Source organism: Heterocephalus glaber, unplaced genomic scaffold (genome assembly GCF_053883595.1).
Source record: "Heterocephalus glaber isolate CG9 unplaced genomic scaffold, H.glaber_assembly_v1.0 deba00001586, whole genome shotgun sequence".
Lineage (NCBI taxonomy): Eukaryota > Metazoa > Chordata > Mammalia > Rodentia > Bathyergidae > Heterocephalus > Heterocephalus glaber.
The window spans coordinates 6,156,069-6,179,901 of record NW_028258364.1 but is presented as its reverse complement, the minus strand read 5'-3'; the positions used below and the strand labels follow the sequence as shown (position 1 = coordinate 6,179,901).

Genomic DNA, 23,833 nt, shown 5'->3' with positions numbered 1-23,833 from the left:
TTCTTCAATTTACTAGAAGAAACATTGGGAGAGGTAATTTTTTAATAAGTCAAAATGGAACTTCTAAAAGTAATTAAAATATTTTGTTTGTTTCTAAATTGTTTTTAAGAACCAGGTATTAATTTTAATCATATAGTGACTGCATTATAGCTGTCTTAGTCACTTTTTTCATTGCTGGGAAAAAATATCCAACACCTGCATGTTAAAGGAGGAAAGGTTGATTTTAGCTCACCTTTTGTACAGTTTTCAGACCATAGTTTCCTGGTTCCAAAGCAGGGTGGCATGACATAGGAACATGGCAGAGGAGGGCTATTCATGGCATACCAGACAGGAAGAAAAGACAGATTAAAGGAGGAGAAAGATAAACCCTCACAGGGCACACCTCCAGTGACCAACCTGCTCCCTTTAGGCTTCACTTCCCAGCATTATTTTTAGCTATAAACATCACTATAATCCACTGATGAGTATCACACCACATGATCCAATCACCTCCCAAAATCCCCACCTATGAATACATGAGGCTTTGTGGGGATATCTAGATATAAACAACAGTAGCTAATTTCAACAGATGAACCCAACCCAACTTTATATTTTCCAATATCATTTCCCTTGTGTGTTTCCTTATCTGTTTTAAGTTTGGACTACCCACTCAACTAATATTCTCTCTCTCTCCCCCCCCCTCCTGTGATTTTTAAGGTTAAGACACAGGATGCCATGAATCTTCTGCCTATATACCAAATTGGAGAGAATTTAACTGACAACATGTAATAGTTCTTACTACCCTAAAACTACCAAATTGTGAGAAAGGTTCAACTTGTCACCCAGAGGAGCTATTTGGAGAGACAGATACATGCCCCGCTCCTAACTTTTCCAATTATCCCAGCTCTGCTCCAAACATTTGAATGAAGAAGTCAGCCTGGATGTTCAATGGAGAACAATCTTCAAATAAGCATAGTCTGCACATAGCCATGTCATTCCATGAGAATTCCCTGATGAAACCAACCAGAGTCCAGTCAATCCTTGGGACTACACAAGATGATAATAAAATGTTGTTTAAACCTCCAAGTTTTGGATGGTTTATTATACAAAAATAGTTAACTAGAATACCTTAATACTAAATTTGACAAAGGTAACAGTGTTTTAGCAAGCTCATTTTGCTAATAGATATAAGTAAATAATGATTGGAAATGATCTCTTCCCATTTATGAAAGTATGCATATTGTTGTTTTCTTGATAATGAAATATAGATGGAATGCACACTTGTATGCTGAGGGATGAAGAAACACATAAAATTAAATGTTGAGTTTAGTGGTATTGTCATATAGTAAGAAATGTTTTAGTTCCTGCAACAAAGCTCCTAAAGGAGCTTTGCTAGGAGAAGCTTTTGTTCTAACATTTGGTCTTTGACTTCAGTTCCTGACATAGAGCTTCTAACATTTTGGTAATTTCCTGATGATAGGAGTGTTTGAAACTGAACTTCTAAAACTTTTGAGATTTTTTTAAATAACGTGTCTTTTGCTCTAACAAGATGACACTTGGTGGGCCCCTGTTGAGCCTCAAGATGGACGCTGGTTGTCATGGCAATCAACCATGTGGTTGGAGGGTTAGAACTCTTAATTTCATCTTCTTACCTCCTGAAAGGGGAAAGAGACTGATTATTGAGTTGATCATAAATGATGTAATCAATCATAACTACACAATTAAGCCTTCATAAAATCTCCAAATGGCATAATTTGGAGATCTTTTGGGTTGGTGAGCATGTACGGGTACCTGGAGGGTGGCTCACTATGACAGGGCATGGAAGACATACACCCTTTGCTTTATGCATTACCTCCATCTGGATGTTCATCTGTATCCTGTACAATACACCTGTGAGTATAAGGACAGTATTTCCTAAGTTCTATGATTTGCCCTATCAAATAAGTCAAACCTATTGAGTGTACTAGGAACCACCGATTTATAGCTGATTCATCAAAAGTACAGTTTCCAACCAAGGACTTGCTACTGACATCTGAAGTAAACAGTAGTCTTTTGGGCTTGAGAATTGCATCTGTGTGATTTGACTCTAATTCCAGGTAGATTGTGTCAGAATTAAACTGAATGGTGCGACATTCAGTCAATGCTTGATGTGGAATTCCTGGGGAAATAATTCATGCACATTTTGACGACTATAAGTGAAATATTCTGTATTGAATGGTAAGTATAAGCGTATCAAAAACAGTTTGGTTTCACGAATTACTAAATGAAAAATCAACAAAAATAAAAGGACTCCAAAATTATGAAAGGAAAGCTATTGAATTTTTCACTGTTATTCTGCCAGAAAAAGAAGCATATTTTCATGTCTCTCTTTTATTTTATTTGAAAATGTATAAGAGGTTATTTAATTTATTGCTGGGAGATACACTTACATAAGCATACCTCAGTATCAAAAATGAGCAGAAGCCCTTTGGCATTCACTGTTTCTAAAACCACAGGTAACTATGGTAGCAAAACATTAAATTACACATTCTATTATGGAGGCATTGCATGCATAGTCTTAAAAGAAAAATTTTCTTCTGTTCAGAAGAAAATTTCTATGTAAAATGACAGAGGTAACAAGTAATTAAAAGCATATGATACTATATTACGTTTCTCCTGATAAAGTAGAAGTCTGCATAAAGATCGAGGCACACAGAAAACATGAAATATATATGATAGAGTAAGCTTTAAGGTACATTTTTATTGAATTTAATTTTTTAAAACATTTTAAAGTAAAATAAATCATTTTCATACTCAAATGTAGCACATTTAAGTCCCTAAGGTATGAAAAATTTTATGTTGATAATATTATTTAACTCTGCACAATTACTTAAAAATCTTTCAGTCTGTTATTAGAGTTATGGCATCTGCTAACATATTAATATTAAAAAGGATTTACTGGCTTAAACTCTAACACACATTCCAAATTCCAATGAATGTTTCAATAGGTACCAAATATTTTCTAACAATTTTAGCTGCTGGGTTGAAAATATTCTGATTTTGAAATCAAATAAAGTGTGTTGATTTTTAACATTTTAAAAAACTCATCTGTCTGCTTTTAACACAACAGATGATGTGGGCATAATTTCTTTTCAGAAATGAAAGTTTCACAAATTTAACTTTGAAGAATATGTTCGGAATATTTAGCTTTAATGTAATCACAAAATACCACTATTGAAATGAGGAGCAGTACTGTATTTCTTCAGAAAGACTGTTTGGAATTAACTTCAGAACTAGATTGTCCTTGAAGAAAACAAAGATTTATTGTTGCAACTAATACTCTGGATTAACCACACTTAAAACTCTGTAGCTTTCAAAACAGCCCAAATACTACAGCAAGCCAAACCAAACCAAACTGAATAAGAAACAATTCGCAATGATGGAGAAAAAAAAAAAACAGACACAAAACAAAAACCAGCTCTAGTTGTGAATCCTTGGGCTGATACTAATGTGTTTCTGCTTAGCTAAGCAAACTATAAACATTTGGAGAGCTATTTTTTTCTTGTAACCAGCTATAGAAATTAAGTAACTTATTTTCAAAATTTGCTCCAAGCTGTCAGAGAAGAAATGTTTTCTGTTAAAGCTGCAGGATGCAAAATCAAAAGTCATTACTGGTGTCCTTAGATATGTTTCTAAGGGTTTTTATATTTAGTCATCCTGAAAATATCCCCTCACATAGTGTTTGACTCTGGGTTCTCGTCTACTATCATGAATGATTTGCACCCCTAAGAATCCATCTCTATGATTCTAATGATTTCAGTAAGATTATGTTTGCAATAATAAAAAAGATGTAAGGTAGAGTCATGCCCTTAAAGAATCTTTACATATCTGCTTAATATTCTTGACTCCCTATAAGTAGGAGGACCATGTATTATACTGTAATGTGAAGCACAAATCTAAGCCAGTCTCTGCTGGACTGAAAGGACAAGAAGCCTATTCAAGTCTTGTTGACCAGCTGTTTCATGTAGACATAACCTTCTCAATTATCACAGTTCTTAAAGAGCTGTGTAATGTCATTGTGAAGGACTAGATAACATTTGTGTTTACTAAGATTAAACTTAGCAAAAGCAGAAACACAATCATCTTAAAACACTGCAATACAATGCAAATCACCACTCCAAGGCTTGTCTCCAGTAGCCTGTTTGAGAGTCTCTTCTAGTAATTTTTGGGAAGGTGATTAACGTTGAACAATACCCTTTAGAATATTCTCCCCCGTGAAAGAAGTCAAAACAGTTGTGAAACCCAAGACTGCCAAGGTGGTACTCTATATACTTGGATGTAGTAGTACTGGGCCAAAGGAATGAAAATTCTTTACTGCCTTCCAAGTTTGTGTGAGTGCATACTCGCTGCTTAAGACTGATGTTGTGTATCTGGAAACAACTGTTATTGATTCAGAAAAATGTTGCAAAAATAGTAAGTTCAAAGATGGCTATAAAGATTGCTATGAAACTGCTTCCTTTTCCATAAAAATACCAAGGAATTTAGCTTGAATATAGCACAATTTTGACATGGTATTATTCTTTATGTACCACATCATCTGCTCCACAACTTCTAGTATGTAGTGGATAATCAGTGTCCCAACACTACTTTAAATGGAAATGTTAGTGCAAATCAACAAAAATTTGATCTTCTTGCCATTTTCTCTTACAATGGGGACCATCATGTAGTGCTTTTTGCCCTTTGGGGAAATTAAACGCAGTATTCTTTGGCTCACAGTTAAGAAAAGTCTCATTCTCTTCTGAAAAAAACAAAACTAAGACCCTGCAGAGAAACATGGAATGATTTGTAATAATTTCCAAAACTCACAAATGTGCCACAATAAAGTCTTTCAATGTCTGCTGTTAGAACAGAAAAATAATCTAATCATGCTGTGGGTCTTTTGAAGGTACACTTATTCCTTGTTCATGAGAGGACACTAATTGTGTCACAGAATTATAACATCTGTTTTAACATTACCACTTTTGAAATTACTAAGTAATTAAGTCTTTGATGGGAATATTCTTTATTGTTCTAAAAATTACATTAAGCCAATGCCTTCAGACTCCCTTCACTAGCTAGGACAATGGGTAAGGACATAGGCTTTGACAAAAACAACCATGTTACAAGTCTCCCTTCTTTCATTTCCAGCTGTGTGCCTTGAGTAATTGCTAAGCTTTGTGATTCACTTTTCTCATTGGTAAAAGAATAAAAAATTCTAACTACTTTGTTCTAGATAGCAAGAACACTATATATCATTAGCTAGGATTATTATGTAATTAAAGGAAACCATGAATGATGAGTAAGCGCCACTGTCACTGATTTTTAATCATTATTTAAAAGTTAATGACTTTTGGCTGCAATTATTAAAATTGTCAGCAGTAGTTGCACAGAAAAACACTATCATTACAGATTACTCAAAATTTAGATATCTAATTAAGATGATAGTTTATCCCCTACACAAGAGAACCATGTATTATGAACTACAATATTGAGCAGTGACTTGACTCCAAATCTTGTGATTAATTTTCAAATCCTAATTTGATTGATAGAAAAAGAACTCTTTCAGTTTAGCACAATATTTACCACTGCACAGATGCTCAAATGTTGGTTTCTAAACAGAAAGGAAAACCTTAGATCTTACAGTTATACAAAAAACTGACACTGGAGGGGAAAATATGTGTACTACTCTAGTTTTCTGTGATTCATTATCAATTTGGGAAAGTATACAAAAATAATTGTTATCGATAGAAAATCATATTTGCTTCAGAGTCAGAATGATTTAAGTCCAAGCCTACCTTCTGGTATTTAAAAACATAACCCACTTAAGAGAATCATTGGCTTATTTACTAGTAAATAATTATAATAATACGTGTTAAGGGTAATCATAGAGATTAAATGCAATAATGATTTTAAATTGCAAACAACTGTGATAGGAATAAAAAGCTACTGAAAAATAAATGACCTTTGTTTTTAAAGAAGTTATAGGCAACTTGGGCAAACAAATTACACCTAAGTAGGTAGCATGGTGGTGCATGCCTATGCCTATAACCCAATAACTCAGGATGCTAAGATAAGAAACTAGAAGCCATCCTGGGCTACACAGAGTTTCAAGCAAGCCTATATTACAGAGCAAGACCCTGTCTCAAAACACAAATAAATAAGCAACCAAATCAAACAATAACCCCCAATTTTTATAATAGCAACAACAAAGACAAGTTTATACTCCTGATTATAGTTAACCTTAAAACACCTCAAGGTAATTGATTTTACTTTTTCTCTATATAATGTTTTATGGATCAAAATCCATTTCACACTGTACCAATAATACAGAGAAGCTACTGAAAAAGCAAGTATATGAGACTGCACATATACTGCATATTTATATTCCAAAGAATTTTGTAATAAGTGAGAAGACATGTTTATTATTTTATGTCATCTTTTTCTAAAATTCTGAGTCAAAATATAGTTTTATATAAAACAGTAGTTGAAATCCATGATTATTCAGAGGTTTTCCATTCTGGCATTTGTTATGTTTTCATATCCAGAGATATCATCATTTTACTCTTTGTGGCTAGTAGATTTGGAAGCTTGGATTACATTTGAATAATTTTTACTTGGCAACATTTAAAACTGAAAAAAGGAATATACATTTCTGTGGAAGAAAGACAAATATAGAAATAAAAAATTATAATAATAAATTCTAAATGATCAGAAAAGTATGATCAGAAAAGTAACTTTATTATCCTCTTTGCCAAATCATTTTCAAAGCATTTACTTAGACTAAGCTCATGAATTCAGTACTTTTAATACTTTTTCTATTTTAAATCATTCAAACTCATTTTATACACTTAAGTATTTTATGCAAAAGTTTTCTCAACATACACAGTAAACAGTTCTTTCTCAGCATGAAATAGTGAATAAGCATGGATATTAAAGAATCAATGCTCCTTTTAAAGTCATATTCTTATTTGATAAAGTTATATGAGCTAGAGAGATTATTATTCAGCCAAGCCATTTATATTTCAAATTTGGGATGCTTCTCTATTCAGTGCCTGGTTATTCACCCAAAATCATGATCTTTTGAGAGATTTTGTCACTATCTTTCAAGAAAAGGCTATAGTGCGGTTGCTGTCCACTTTCAGTTTATACTCACACACCAAGTTAACCCATCTATACAACAAGCTCACACTTCTTCACCCCTTTGCCAATGGTGGTAGAGGTTCACCTGTAAGACTTTAGGCATGAACTAAAGAAGAAGTGTCACAAGGTTGAGTGTGCCACATGGATGCAGTCTTCGTGCTCGGGCCACTTACCTGTGCACTCTGGTCTTGTTCATGTTTAGTACTGACTGTTCCTTTTGCATCTCTTATTGGATTATTGTTGGGTCTTCTCAATTCCATTCTGGTGGTCTGATTGGCCTTGTTACATTGAGAGCTGCTCTAGATTCATAGTCAACTGGCAGGCATTCTTTTACTACCAGGGCACTCGCATGCCAGGAACTGTTTTTATAAAGGTATCTAATTACACCTTTACAAAATATGTCATGGCCTTGATCCAGAATCAAAATGGCTATTCTAATTTTCTCACTAGGAACTGCCAGAAATTCCAAATGGGTAGCTTTTCCTACCACTGATATCTCCAAACACATAGGGTCAAAAAAACACATATGTTTTGGCCTAAATCACAATACTGATTGCTCTGCAGTCTGGATATGCTGAAAAGATACATTCTGCTCTGGATTTCACTCAAACCTAGCTGTTTTGACATTATCCAGTGAATGGGCTGGAATAACAGGTATGAAATATCCTTCCTCCAGAACCCAAAGAGGATTACAACATTTCCTTCTTCCTGGATTGGGGTGCAAGATTTAATAATTTTTTCTTTACCTTTGAACAAAATAGCCCACAATGTTCATGATCTTCCAACTGTTAATGCCTTTACCAATGTAAATGCCTCAGAACCCACATAGGATTTGCCTCTTGTCTTCTGGAGTATATATGAGCCAACAATGTTTCCATTGCATTAGCTTCTTCATTATCAGGCCTACATAGCATAATATTATTAATGAAGTGTATCAGTTTGATCATCTTGAAAGGCCAGCTGATCTACGTCTCTTCCATCTACATTTTGTAAGACTGCAGCCCTGAGACAAAGCGGTGGTTGTGTATGGTTTTCTTTTCATTACAAATATAAACTGCCTCTGATATTTTATTTATTTATTTATTTTTGATACCAGGGATTGAACTCTGGTCCTTGCGCTTGTGAGGCTGGCAGTGGAACCACTGAGCTAAATCCCTGGCCCTCTGATATTTTATTTTAAATAAGATATTAAAGAAAGCATTCACAAGTCAATAATCACATATTGTGTGCCTTAGATAATATTCATCTTCTTTAAAACAGAGGTGTCACCTGGCTTTTAAGATTATCTTTTGTAGGGAACAGGGAAAGGGGACCTTGCTAGAACCCCTGCAGTAAGTCCTAGTCTCCTGCGAGCCAGGGCAGCACAAGGCGAATTACAGGAAAGGTAGAAAAATGAGACTTTGAGAAGAAGCTGAGTGTTGAGTCTGATCAGTGCTGCTCTGGGCAGCAAAGACAAAAACCCCTAACTAGCAGCACCTTTTATTCAGTAGATGGGAGAAACAAATGTAACAGATGAATATGTAGATTTTAGTACTTCATATTGGGATAAACAAGGTGTAACAAAAGACTGGTGGGGGGGGTGGAAATCTAAGAACAATGAGGAACTACGCAGATGAAGATTTGGTTCCTCCCAGGGTGTCTCCCGCAGGTGTGGTCTTGCCCTGGAGCATCGCAGCACCAGGGGATCACTGAGGTCTCAGGTGTGATGGAGAAGAGGCCAAAATGGAATTATGTCTCGGAATGCCGTAGCTGGCCTATAGGCTGGAGAACTAGGCCTAATCAAATGATTTTTCCCTAAAATTATGTAGCATTGCTCCCAACAATCTTTGAGGCTATTCCTTGTTTGAGTGCGCAGTAGTCCACAGCTACTCTAAAGATTTTTCACATTTATGCAGGGTCTTGATGAATTTAAAAAGATGTTATCAGATCTCCCATCCCTGCATACTATATTTTAAGGGTATTAATTTTTCCTATCAATTCTAAAATGTGATATTGTTTTAGATGTATATTTTAGAAAAGTTTGTCGGTAGTTTCACAGACTCTTGCCTAATCATCCACCATCTATTCAATATAAGATTTGTACCAGCTGCCAAGAGTGTCAGTTTCAATTATTCACTGACAGGGGAAATGACCACTGGAATCTGTGGACACAGCAGGCATACTGTAAATCAGACCTCAACTAGGACTTCATGTTTTATCTGGTGCCCTCGTGTCTCAAATTTAAATAAGGAAACCATGATGATTTTAGGACTTTTGATATCAATGTCAGTTCAGACATTTGAAATAATCAGATGCTTCTCTCCTCCCAGTGTCCAGTTATTATGTAGCACTAGTATAGTCTGTCCATGAATATTCCCCTGAGGGAAGGAGATGGTTAATAGGATACACCATTGATGTATTCTATTCATGGCCATGGATATGGCAATGCCATTGATATGCAGGTTATTTCCATCCCTCTCCACAAGTCCAATTCCCTTGGTTTCTACTTTGACCTTTCTTGTCATTTCTAGTCATTATTATGAACGTGGTCCTGTCTTTTGGCATTTAAACAATGCTACTTGATCTCTATTGCTTTGAGGTCCCACCATTTCTACTTTTATCAGCATATACATTTCCATAATACCATTTACAATCATCAACCCTGATCTTCCACTGATCTGATAACAATTGTGTTCAGCTATAGGGACTGCTTATGGTCTTAATAAATGGTAAGTCCAATAATAATTCCAGTGCAAAATATTATTTCATAATTCTTGCATTTGAACATCATACAGTGCACATACCTCACTGAGGTTTTTAATATTTCCTCTATCATATGCCATGATAACTGTGTAAATCAGCTCTCCTCAATCTGGGCAGTCACGTTTTGCATACTTTTATGATCTATTCTTTTTTTAGTTTAAAAATAATGTTTGCTTTTTAAAAGTTAATGTGTGAATACCGGAAACAAAAACACAAGAAGTAAAGAACAAAGGCATTCGTAGTCGCAAACAACTTAGTTGGATGTGTCCTTCTAGGTCCCATGTGTACATACACAACATGTCATTTTGTATGATTGAGATTATACGATGTGTGTCATACTTTTCCACACATTATGAATACTAATTGAAAATCCCAAAGCTACAAGAATATTTTTGTATATGTGCTGCCAAAGTGAGCACAAGAAGTGTGGAGAGCGAAAGGTTGAAATAACCTTGAGAGACCTCTGAGTCTCTTGAGAACATAATGAATCCTGGATATGCAGCTGGCACAAAAACAAGGATGGTTACTTGTAACGAGAGTGGTTAAATAGAAAGAGTTCGAATGTCTGCAGTGCAAGGGAACGTTATTCCCGGAGTTGTAAGGATACATTCGACCTTTTCCCTGGAAAATAATTAGTCGCCGAATTATGTACAGAGGACGGGTTGGGGGTTGTGGAAAAGGTATATAAAGGGCAATAAAGTGGGAAGAGGGGTCTCTCCTCCGCCTCTCTCTCCTTTTTCTTTTCCTCAGAGGTTGTGTTTTTCTTTCATCCTCTCCCCTCCTCTCAGGTACCGTTCGACTAGTGACGGCTGGCACCGTCACAAAGAAGAATATTTCTGATAACCAAGAATATACTATGCTAGCTGAATCTGTTAGAAAAAAATTGTAATCTTGCCTTTCTTGCTTTATTATTGAAGATAAAAATGGCAACAGGCCTCTAGATAGTATTAGCAGAGTTACAATAAAAATACTGTTTTTTCTTAATGCTCAGTTTAAAATGAGATATAAAGCAACAGAGTACACCAAGCATATGTCTGAGAGTTATTAGACCTCTACTATTAAAATATTGTTAATTCATTTCTATAGTATATATATAATATATGTGAGACACACACATATCTATGGCAACGGCTGTCATCAAAATGTAAATCTGAACACTCTGCATACATTTCTCCTTGTATACCCATTTCTGTCTCTCTCTTGCCAGATTAATGGCCTGATACACAATGCCCAAAAGTCGTATAAAAATTCCAAGTCCAAGATGCATCTTTTCTATCAATTATGACAAAAAGACATTGACACATTTTCTAACTCACTACCTCCAGTACCTCCTGTACTATCACCACAGGACATCTATAAAATTTAGATGCTGGATGCTGTGCAATAGAATATGAACTTTGTGCACCTGAGTACTTTACCAAAAATGCACACAAACCTATTGTTATACTCTCAAATCATTTACCAGATATGGAGATACTAGCAAACAACCCTACCCCTCAGCCTTTTCTCCTCTTCACCACTTCACTGATTAAGTTCAGGACCACATCTAGCTCCAATAGGTGACTTACAGAAGACAGTTCTTTCTAAAAACCAACAAAGGACATTTATATAGAGATTGTTTTGCAACTTCCAACAAAATTTGGGCATTAGGACTTATCCAGTGACACCAAAAATATTAACCAAAATGTATATATAGAAAAGGCTAAACAATCTGAACTCACTTAACTTCCCTCTCTGCATATTTCCCCTTGCCCCAAGAGCATTCAGCATACTCTCCAAGATATCATGTTTGACAATACAATTCCCAAAATGCAACCATTCCTGTGAAGAATCAAAAAATAATTAAAAGACATAAAGTAATGCTTGACTTTCACATGTGTGAACTTTAAACATCTGGAAGAAGTAGATATTTACAACAAGAACTGAAATTTCCCGTATATATAGTAGCACTCCATAAATTGCACATATATATTTAACAAAGACCAGATTTTTTAAAAGTTATCCAAATAAGAACACTTTGGCCTAGAACCCTTTCCATCTTTTTTCACACTGGAGACAGATATACGCATATGCAATAATTAGAGGGGACTTTCAATTTCACTTTCTAAGTGAATTTTTAAAATTAATTTTATTGGTACATTTTAGTTTTACATAATGATCACATTCATCAGGATCACATTCATCATAGGGAATTTGTATCTGTACATAATATATCTTGATTCTTTTTTCCCCAATCCCTTCTTCTCCATTCAAACCTTCCTTATTTACAAAAGCATTGTTTCCATTTTTTTTTTCTAGTCTCTTTTTTTTCTTTTCACTTCCTTCCTCCCTCACCCTTCTTGTTCTCCTTCCCATTTGAATATTTTCTTCCCGCTTCCTAATATCTACTAGATATTTTGGTCCTTGTTTACCCTTTTGGTTTCTCACACTAGAGAAACAATGCAATATTTAAACTTGTGCATCCAATTTATTTCACTTAAGTAAATGGTCTCAAGGTGCATCCATTTACCTAGAAATGTCTCAAGTTTATCCTTGGCAGAGTGGAATATATATATATATATATTTTAAAGTATTTTCTTTATCCATTCATCCACTGATGGGCACTTGGGCTGTTTCCAAGATTTAGCTATTACAAATTGTGCTGCTATAGATATGAGTGTGCATATATCGCTTTGGTATGCTGCTTTAATTCTTTTGGAAAGATATTGAGAAAGGGAACAGCTGGGTCAAATGGAACCTCTAGTTTTAATTTTCTGAGGAATCTCCATGCTTATTTCTATAGTGGTTGCACCAGTCTACACTCCCACCAACAGTGGAGAAGGGTTTCTTTTTCCCTACTGCCCTGCCAGCATTTATTATTGGTTGATTTCTTGATAATAGCTGGTTTTTTTGGAGTGAGATAGAATAGCAATGTTGTTTTAATTTGCATCTTTCAAATGACCACAAGAGTTGAACATTGTTTGATATATTTATTTGCCCTTTGCACTTCTTTGCATGAGAAATGTTTATTCATTTCAGATGCCCATTTTTGGATTGGGTTTTTACAATTGGGGGCTCTGATTTTTCTTTTTTGAGTTTGTTGTACATGCTAGATGTTAGTCCTTTGTCTGAAGAACAGCTGGAAAAAATTTTTCCCACTCTGTGGGTTGTCTCTTCACTCTGTTGCTGATTTCTTTTGCTGTGCAAAACCTTTTTAATGAGATCCCAATTGTTGATTCTTTGTAATATTTTCTGTGACCAGGGTTTTGTTAATTAAGTCTTTCTGCACACTTATGTCTTCCAAAGTTCTACCTATTCTATCTCCCAGTGGATTTAGTGTTTCTACGTTAATGTTTAGATCTTTGATACATTTTGATTTTAGTTTAGTGCATGGTGAGAGTCATGGGTCTAGGTTTAATCTTCAGCATGTGCAAAGCCAGTTTTTTTAGTACCATTTAATGAAGAGGCTTTGTTGTAGGGAAGGTGTTTGGCCCCTTTGTCAAAGATAAGGAGACTGAGTGTGTTTGGAGTTGTTTCTGTATCTTCTAATCAGTTCCATTGATCTTCAGGTCTGTATTTTTGCCAGTACAATGCTGTTTTTATTATGGTAGCTTTGTAGTGTAATTTCGGGTGAGGGATTGTGATGCCCCTTTTCTTGCCTTTGTCGTCCGGAATTGCTTTTGCTATTCTAAGTCTCTTCTGGTTCCAAATGAATTTTAGGGTCATTTTCTCTAATTCTGTGAAATATGCTACTGCTACTTTGATTAAGATTGGATTAAGTCTGTATAACAATTTTGGACGTATGGCCATTTTACTATGTTGGTTCTTCCTATCCATGAGCAAGGAATGTCTTTCCATTTTCTGATATCCTCTTAGAGTACTAAGAGGATTTTTTCAGAGTACTGTAGTTCTCAATGTAAAGATCTTTTATTTCCTTCATTAGATTGATTACTAAATATTTCACTTTCCTTCAATGCTACTGTGAAAGGTTTGGTTTCCTTTATTTCTTTCTCAGTGAGTTTGTTATTTATGTACAAAAATACTAGTGGTTTTTGAGTGCTGACTCTCTATTCAGTTATGCTACTGAACTTCGTTATTAAATCCAGAATCTTTTCAGGGAGTTTTTAGGATCTTCTATGCAGAATATCATGAGGTGTGCAAATAATGCTAATTTCATTTCTTTCTTTCCTACTGATTTATTTTTCTTGTTTAATTGCTGTAGCTAATGTTTCCAGAACTATATTGAATAGAGTGGCGATAGTTGACATCCTTGTCTTGTTCCTGATTTTACAATGAAAGCTTTCAGTTTTTGACCATTTATTATGATGTTGGCTGTTGGTTTGTCATAGATGGTTTTTATCAGATTGAGATAAAGACCATCTATGCCAATTTTCTGTAGCATTGTTATCATGAGTGGGTGTTGGACTTTGTCAAATGCTTTTTCTGTGTCTATTGAGATGATCTCATGGGTTTTGTCCTTGGTGATATTAATATGTTTTATTATATTTATTAATTTTCATATGTTGAACCATCCCTGCATCTCTGGAATGAATCCTTCTTGGAATGGTGTATAAAATTCTTGATTATTTATTACATTCTGATTGCCAGTATCTTATTGAGTTTTATTTTTTATTTATTTTTATTTTTTTGGCTTCTATGCTCATTAGGGAGATTGGCTTGTAGTTCTCTTTTCTGGCTGGATCCTTCTCTGGTTTTGGAATCAGGGTAATGCTTGCTTCAAGGAATGAGTTTGGAAGTGTTGCTTCCTTCTCAATTTCATTAAAGAGTTTGAGAAGTAGCAGTATTAGATCTTCTCTAAATTTCTTATAGAATTCAGCAGTGCATCTGTCAGGACCTATGTTTTACTTTGTTGGTTGATTTTTATTTACTTCTTCAATTTCGTTGACTGATATTGCATTATTTAGAATTTTACATCTTGTTTCAGCTTTAGTAATTTATATGTATCTAGGAATCTGTCCATTTCTTCTGTGCTTTCCGTCTTATTAGAATACAAGTTCTCAAAGTAGGTATTGATGATCTTCAAGATTTCTCCAGCATCCATTGAGATTTCATCCTTTTAACTCCTAATTGCATAGATTTGAGTTTTTTCTTTCCTTGTTTTTTTTTGATAAGGTTGACTAACAGTTTGTTGATTTTATTTAATCTTTCAAAGAACCAACTCTTTGATTCATAGATTCCTTGTATTTTTTCTTATTATCAATTGGATTAATTTCTACTCTTTATAATATCCTCAAGGGAGGAAAATGTGTCACCTTGGATAAAGTAGTATACTCACTAATAAAAATAGCATCAAGCACAGTCTAGAAAATGTCAAACTGGTAACTATTAGTTTGTCACCTTTAGCCATATGAACAAGATTTGTAGTTATATAAAAAAATGTAAAACAAACCAGAAAGTTGTATACAGTAAATATCCCCTCAAAAGAGCAATTTTACTCTCAGTGGAAAAAATTTAAAAGGGGTAAGAGCAAAAAATGGAGAAATAGAAGATATAAAAATTAGAAGAAAGGCAGATGGACAAAGGAAAATTATCCAAACTTTGGGAAACTGGTGAAACAAACAGGAGGGGAAAAAGATGGAAGAAACAGAAACAAGAACAAAACAAAACAATATGAAAAACTAGGAATAATGTTCAAACTCATGTGAAAAAAAGAACAATCAAGAAATAAAAACAAAGAAAGGAAGAAAGAAAAAAATCCCCTTCAGGGCGTATCTCTGCTGTCTCTGTTAGAGAAAGGGGCTTGATAGTACACAGATCCCTGCTGATCTATTCCAGCAAGCTTGCAATAGAATTACAGTAGGGTGGTGGATAATCCAAGTAAGCTTGTGCTTTCAACTCCAGGAAGTTCAGGCTGATCCTGGTTTCTGGCTGTGAGGGTGGGATTCAAGCTGTTCAGTCCACAACACTGCACACTGGTGCCTTTTGCTGGTTTGACTCAACTCCCTTACCTTTTGTATCTCCCATGGCTGTGCCTCACCCTGACACTAGGAGCTGGTAGATTGAGCACACTGATGTCTTCTCTGAGTCCTGAGTTCAGCTGTGCCCTTTCTAAAATGGCAACCAGCCAATCACCCTCTCCTGGGGACATCTGACCCAGAATAACTCACCAGCCACTGGAGCCTGCAATGTGTCTACTGCTCTGCTCCCTTGGTGTGTTTCTACAGGGAGGCCTTGGGAATCATTCATAGTCATCATGCCTCAGTAGGCTTGAGACACCTCTTTCATACTGTGAGCTGAGATTCAGGGAGAAAGCACTGTTTGCCACCTCCCTCTTCTGCATTGAGGTCCTTCTCTTCAATTTTCCAGTGGGGTCCCATTCTTACTTCAGATCCTTGCTGAGTCCCAGGGACATACTTCCTTCCTTCCTTCTTTTCCCCACATTGGTATATTCCAGCATCTGGACATTAAATCTCAGAAAGGCTGATTTACTACTGCTCACCACTCCATTATCTTTCTGGAATTAAGTGGTTTTAAGAACAGTCTCTCTTATGATTTTAACACAAAGTTGTTGTTGTTTTTTTTGGTACCGGGGATCGAACTTGGGACCTTGTGCTTGCGAGGCAGGTGCCAGAAACACTGTGCTAAATCCCCGGCCCTAACACAAAGTTAACTAGTACTAATTCTACTTACGTCATGCACTGGCAAGCTCTTTAACATCTGGAAAGACTAGATGTAAATTAGGACTCCTTTGTCTTTTATGTACAACTATACACAAAGATAGACAAACAAAATGCACAGATGTAAGGGACAGTTGTCAATATTGCTTCACCAAAACACACCGATTTAAAGCCCATTGCACTTTCTTTTCCTCCTTCCTCCCTGAACTAGCACAAATATGTGTACCACTCAGAGAAGTGGTTTGATCACTCCATTTCCTAAAGGCAGTATTTCATTATTAATTTTAATAAAAGGATATCTACAAAATGTGTTATTTACTACCTCTACTTTTAATATAGTCTTGTACTCCTAAATATCTAGAAAGACTAGATGCTTCAAATATGGACTCAAATTTGTCCACTATATATACAGTAGTGTTGAATACACTACACACAAACAACAGTGGGTATATCTGAAAGTGTTTTCTAAGTAGGACCATTTTGGTCTAGAAATTTTTCATTTCTTCCAATCTTCTTTCCTTATCACATGTTATATAGGATCATGTATCACTCAAAAGTGATTTTTACAATTATACTTCTAAAAATCCTTTTCAGAAGACAGCCTTTATGTGAATTTTAACACAAAGTATACAAAATGTATTAGCTTACTAACTCTACTTTTGTCATATATTGGCAAACTCTTTAATATCTAGAAACTAGATACTATAAAATTAGGACTCACCTGTCTGGTACATACACAATATATGTAGTAGAGCATAGTAAAATGAAATGTATGTAACATAAGAGCAATGGAAAAGCTAAAATGTTCTACCATACACTGACAGAACACCTTTTGCAATTTCTTCCTTCCCTCCTCCTGCAACCTAATGAACAATTATAGAAAGTATACTACTCAAAGGTAGTTCAACCATTCTATTTCCAAGTATGGTATTACCCATCATTTTTTAAAAAGCTATTTACAGAAAGTGTTGTTCTACTATACTACTTCTACTTTTAAATATATCAAGTGCTACTACATATGTAGGACTAGATTTTTCATATAAGAACTTGTCCACTGTGCTTGCAGCACTGATAAGTGTACATGTAGCAATGGTTATAATTTGAAGTATCTTCTAAATATGACCATTCTGCCTTGAATCATTTCCTCCTTACTTTCTTCTTTCTGACTTCAATCCAGTGAACAAGTACAAGCATATGTAATGTTAGAGATAACTGAATCCAAAGTTCATTTACATATTCTATCTTCCAAAAAATTAAGTGTTTCTGTTTTTACATTTTGATCTTTGATCCATTTCAAATTTAGTTTAGAGCATAGTGAGAGATATATATCTAGGTTCAATTTTAGGCATATGGAACACAATTTTTTCAATAAACACCATTTATTAAAGAGGCTATCTTTTCTCCAGTGAAGCTGTTTGGCACCTTTGTCAAATCCAAGGTAGCTGAGTGTGCTTGGAATTGTTTGCACATCTTCTATTCTGTTCCACTGATCACTGGATCTGTTTTTTTCCCCCCAGTACCATGCTTTTTTTTACCATGGTAGCTTTGTAGTATAACTTCATATTGGGGAGTATGGTGCCCCCTGCCTTGCCCTTGTTGCCCAGAATTGCTTTTGGTATTCTGAGTCACTTCTGGTTCCATATGAATTTTAGAATTATTTTTTCTAGTTCTATGGGGTATGCTGTTGGTATTTTGATTGGGATTGCATTTAGTCTGTATAACAATTTTGGAAGTCTTAGTTCCTTTTCTTTACTTGCTGAGACAAAATATCCTACACCCAAAGTTAAAGGGGGAAAGATTTATTAAGCTTACAATTTGCACAGGTTTCAGTCCATAATTGTCTGGCTCCAATGCAGAATGTCACATGGCAGAGAGGTGTCACACATGATAAACAGTTCATGGTGCCCACAAGGCAGCAAAAACAACAAGGGAAACTTAGAAACATCTTTCTGTCCCTTTTATATTATCCAGACTACTGGGATTAGGGGAGTGTTAAACCAATCACTCACATGTAGTGGTTTAGTAAACAATTGGCCTTAATTCCAGCATTCAGCCATATTCCAGATTCAGCCACCTCTGAAAAATAAAGCCCCATTTCATCCACATGAGGCTTTGAGGGGACATCTAAATACAAACCATAACAGCCATTTTCAGTATATTGGTTCTGCCTATCCAAGAATGGGATATCTTTCCATTTTCTGATATCCTCTCCCATCAACTTTTTTAGAGTACAATGGTAGAAGTTCATGAACTGAGGCACCACTGTACTGTAGTTTTCAATGTAACAGTCTTTGGCTTCCTTCATTAGACTGATTCCTAAGTATTTTATTTTTCTTGATGCTATTGTGAAAGGTATTATTTCCCTAATTTCTCTCTCAGTGAGTTTGTTAGTTGTGTACAGGAATGCTCTTGATTTTTCAGTGTTGGATTTCTATCCTGCTATGCCACCAAATTTGTTTATAGTAGTCTTTTGGTGGAGATTTTGGGGTCTTCTAGTTAAAATAGAGTGAAAGCTTTCAGCTTTTGACTATTTAGTATGATGTTGGCTGTTGAATATATAGGTGTAGGCAAAGTCTGTATGAACAAAATCTGATCACACAGTAAATATTACAAAGAATCAGCAACTGGGATCATGTCAAATTAAAAAGCTTTTACACAGCAAAAGAAACCAAGAGCAAAGTGAAGAGACAACCCTCAGAATAGAAAAAAACATTTTACCAGCTATTCCTCAAAGGACTAATATCCAGAATATGTAAAAAACTAAAAAAACCCCAGAACCCCCAAATTCTAAGACCCAATCCAAAAATAGGCATCTTATATTCTATCTTTTTTTTTGGTACAAGGGATCGAACTTGGGACCCTCCACTTGCGAGGGAGGTGCCAGAACCACTGAGCCAAATCCCCAGCCCCAAAATAGGCATCTTAAATAAATAGATACTTCTTAGATTAAAAGTACAAACAACAAATAAACATATGAGAAAAAGTTCAATATCACTAGCCACTCAAGAAATATAAATTAAAACCATACTGAGATTCCATATCACTCTAGAAAAAATGGCTATTATCAAAAAATCAACCAATAACAAATTCCTTTTTCTCAAGAAAAAGGAAACTTTCTCCATTGCTGGTAGGTGAGATTCCTCAAAACACTAAAACTAGAAGTTCCATTTGACAGAAAAAATTCTAATAGAATTAAAAGAATTAAAATTTAAAATTAAATTAAAGAATTAATTAAATTAAAGAATTAAAATTAAAAGAATGCAAAAAGAATCAAAAGCATTAAAGACAATGCATACCCATGTTTATAGCAGCACAATTTATAATAGCTAAATCTTGGAAACAGCCCAAATAAATGCCCATCAACAAATGAATAAAGAATATGTGGTATTTATATACTCTTCCATAAAGAAGGATAAACTTGAGTCATTTGTAGATAAATGGATGCCCCTTGAGACCAAAATGTCACATAAAATAAGACACAGAAGTTTAAATATGTCATTGTTTCTCTTGTGTGAGAAATCCTAAGGGTAAACAAGGAGCAAAATGGAGGATAGGAATTGAGAAGCAGGAAGAACATGTCCAAATGGAAAGGGAAACAATGGACAGGGAAGGGAAATACAGGAAAGGGAATGAAAAAACAAAGAATGGAAAGAAAAAATGGAAGAAAGGCTTTTGTAAGTGGGGAGAGAAAGGAAGATTGAAGAGTGGGGAAGGAAATGAGGAAAAAAGTGGAATTAAAATATAGTATGTATAGGTACAAATTCTCTGTGATGAATATGAATACTATGTATGGCAAATATGTACTAATAAAATTTTTTTTAAAAAGAAAAAGTGAAAAAAAGTATTGCAGAGAACTAGTTTTTCTGTGAATTTCAGCACAAAGTGTACAAAAATGTGCTAACTTTACCACTTGTCAGATTCTGGTAACCTCTTCAACATCTAAAGAGAAGATGTTATAAAATTTGGAATTATTTGTCCATTAAATACACTATATAAACAGCAAAACAAAACCCATAAAATATACTACAGAAAAGTAATGTCTCAAAATATCCAATTATAAATGCACTAACATGCTACCTTTGGCAATTTACTTCCCACCTCCTTCAAGCATTGATAAGAACAGATAGCAATTGCTCACAGAGATGCTTTAACCATTCTATTCCCACAAGATGATATGTCATAGGAATTTTAGCAAAAAGATATTTACAAAGTAATATTTTACTACCTTTACATTGAACATACGTTGGGCACTTCTAAACATTTAGATAAGAGTATTTTTTTTGTAAGGACTCAATTTGTCCATTATATATACAGTGCAGTCTGAATAAACTGGACATATGTAACAATAGTTATAATCTGAAAGTATCTTGAAAATATGAGCATTTTCATCTAGAATCCTTCCCTTCCTCACTGACCCAGTGAACTAAAATGCTCAGATTTTCAGAGGACAATCTTTCCAAGGACTTTGAACACAAATATATAAACTTTTTTATTTACTGAATCTATTTTTGTCAAAACTGGCAACCTCTTTAACATCTCTGTGGCCTCAACGTGCAACAGATCTGCAGTTTCACTCATCAGCACTTCCCTTTCTTCCAGAGGGCTCCAGAAGCCTGGAAAAATACAGTCCGTCACAATCTGTTTCTGAGACAGCTTTTAGAAAGTGCCAGTCAGTATGCAGGGGGAGGTCAGCACCAGGCCTGGATCCTGCCTCTGGAAGTTGATTGAGGAAGGACCCCGGCCACTTTGTAGAGGAGGCCCGTGCCTTAGCTTCCACTAGGCTGGAAAGTATACAGCAGTGCATGAGCCAGCCGGATGTGATGCCCTTCCTCTTTGACCTATAGCTATAAGAAGCAAGAGTCATCGACTGCACCTTATTAAAGTTCCTGACAGTAGCCAAAAAAAAGGACCAGATGTTGTAACAGCAATGAATGAATCTGAATGGCCTCCCAAATTTTGAAAGTTAATCACAAATATGACAGTATTAAGAAGTGAGCAGTCTTAAGAAAGTGATTTAAAGTGGAGGACAGAGTCCTCATTGATGACTTTAAGGTATTTGTAAAAGGATTTGAGGGAGTGAGCTTCTTCTCTTTTACTCTGCCACATGAGAACACAGTCTTCCCTCCAGAGGATGCAGCACCTTGGAAGCAGGGCGCAGTCCTCACAAGACACCAAACCTGTCAATGCCCTGATCTAAGGCTTCTCAGTCTCCAGAACTGAGAAATAAATTTCCATTCCTTTTCTTAATGACCCAGCTTCCAGTCTTTTTGTTGTAGAAGCACAAACATACTAAGACAATACCATTTCTTTTCTTTCCTTTCATGCTACTCATTGTAGTATTTAATCACAGAATTATTTGTCTCCCTCCTAATTGTCTCTCTCAAGGAGACTGGAAGTTTCTGAAGTCACAGTTCATGTGGAATATGTAGCCACATGGGGTCAAATATATAATTTGCTGGATCTAGTACCACATGAAAATGTGGGGCTCCTGGTTCAAGAACATCAAGAATTTCAGGACAGCCATGGCAAACCACTGAATCATGCACATATAGGTGCCTCTGAGCATCTGTTCACGGCCTGATTGCACACCTATGGAGGCCTGGGTCTGAATGAACACACACATTATTAACCCTATCCATGACCTCAAAATGTTAAGCACCGCTCTCCTCTAAATTTGTATTACTTTTTATCAGAGTCCTATCAACAATGGCTAAAAAGCAATTCTTAGTATTTTCTGGTCTTAATTCTGGGAGAAATTTAAGAGAAAAAGTTTTTTCATTTGGAGCCACACAGATTTCAATGAACATTAACATAAAAAAAATTCAAAACTAGATAGAGTGAATGATTTTGTTAAGTCATCTTTACACCAGTCTTGCAAAATGGATTTGTGTTCAATATTGTTAGTGTGTAATTATAATAATTAAATTTGTTATCTTTGCTCTGGAAAAATTATGATTGCTTTTGATGTATTTAAAGATCAAGAATTTTCATCATTTATAACATGCTTAGAATCAAATATATTTGATAGTTTGTAAATTTTTTACCACATAGTTGCAATACATAATGATTATAATCATCATGTTAAAATTTCATGCTTTTAATATAACTGGTGTTCTTCCAATTACAGTCTTATTAAAAATAATTTCTTAAGTTGTGTTTGAAACTTAGAGCTATTAAAATAGTATTAATTCTTTGAGAAAAGATTTATTGTAATTTGTTGTAACTTCTCTGTTAAAAAGATACATATTTTAGAAAGAAATAATGCAGGTTTTACTTGTTTAATAAAAATTGTTGGCATATAAATTATTTGGCTTTGAAACATAAGAACATTTCTTCTGCACTCAGGTAAATTAATATTCTAAAGTCTTCTGTGTTTTCAGCTTCAATCAAATGCTTATTAGTCCACATACATTAAACAATTTTGCAATGGTATAGTAAGATTGTAAAGAAAACATTTCTTTTTAAAAATTCTTTTACTATTCATTATAAGAAATAAAAGATTTGTTTCAATAAATTTCACTGACATGACTTGTTTTATGAAAAGGAGCTACAATATTTTTATTATAATATACAAATAAATACATAATATAAAGTAAATGAGATAGACTGGGAATTGATTTGGAAATAATTAATGATAGGTTTCTCAAAACTAATCAGAAAGAGATTACTTTTTTTTTTTACTGCTTGAGCAATGTATTTTCAGCTTTTGGAAGTCAAGACAGTGTCCCCAAATTACCAAAATTAAAAGATATACATGCACACAAATGCACATATATGTAAGAACATTTCTATAATGATATAAAAATTTGACTTTAATCTTGGGAGTAGTCTAGCCAACCATAACACATTCTCTACAGACTTTTCTAAGCATTAACCTACCAGCATCTTTTGTAAAATACTACACTGAATAAAAAAAAACAAACTATATTAATGGGAAAATAAAATACACAAAAATAATTTGCTTTTTTCCACAATTAATTCTCAATTAATTAATCCTTAACTAATTAATTTTTATTAGTTTTGCATAGTACAAAAGGTTGAGAATACCTAAGTACAAATACAGTTGTCTGGTTCTAGGTATGTAGATAAACAGTTTTGGGTTATTTTCCACCACCAACAAATAAGTATTTGAATTTTCATGCAAAATTATATATCTTAAAATTTTCAGATAATTACCTATCTACTGGATTTTGATAAGTTATGCAGAATTCATATGCAAATGTCAAATTCTTTAAAAATATATTTACAATTTTTTTTTCTTGTTCATATAATAAATTACTTGGAAATTAAGTATATTATGTGTGCAGCATTCCTGGAAGGTGGAAAATCCTGAATTA

The 23,833-nt window shown here is 34.7% G+C and overlaps 1 protein-coding gene across 2 annotated transcripts in view; it reads left to right on the top strand.

The window, feature by feature from the left end:
* Positions 1-23,833, top strand: part of LOC106010261 (N-alpha-acetyltransferase 15, NatA auxiliary subunit-like) — a 141,165-nt gene that overhangs the window by 104,418 nt on the left and 12,914 nt on the right. The window contains exon 6 of one of the 2 annotated variants that reach the window (XM_087193267.1): positions 697-22,495. The exons of the other annotated variant lie outside the window; for it this stretch is intronic. The gene's annotated coding sequence lies outside the window, so the exon portion shown is untranslated. Of the gene's footprint in view, positions 1-696; positions 22,496-23,833 lie in introns of those variants that run through there. 2 annotated transcript variants of the gene reach the window in all.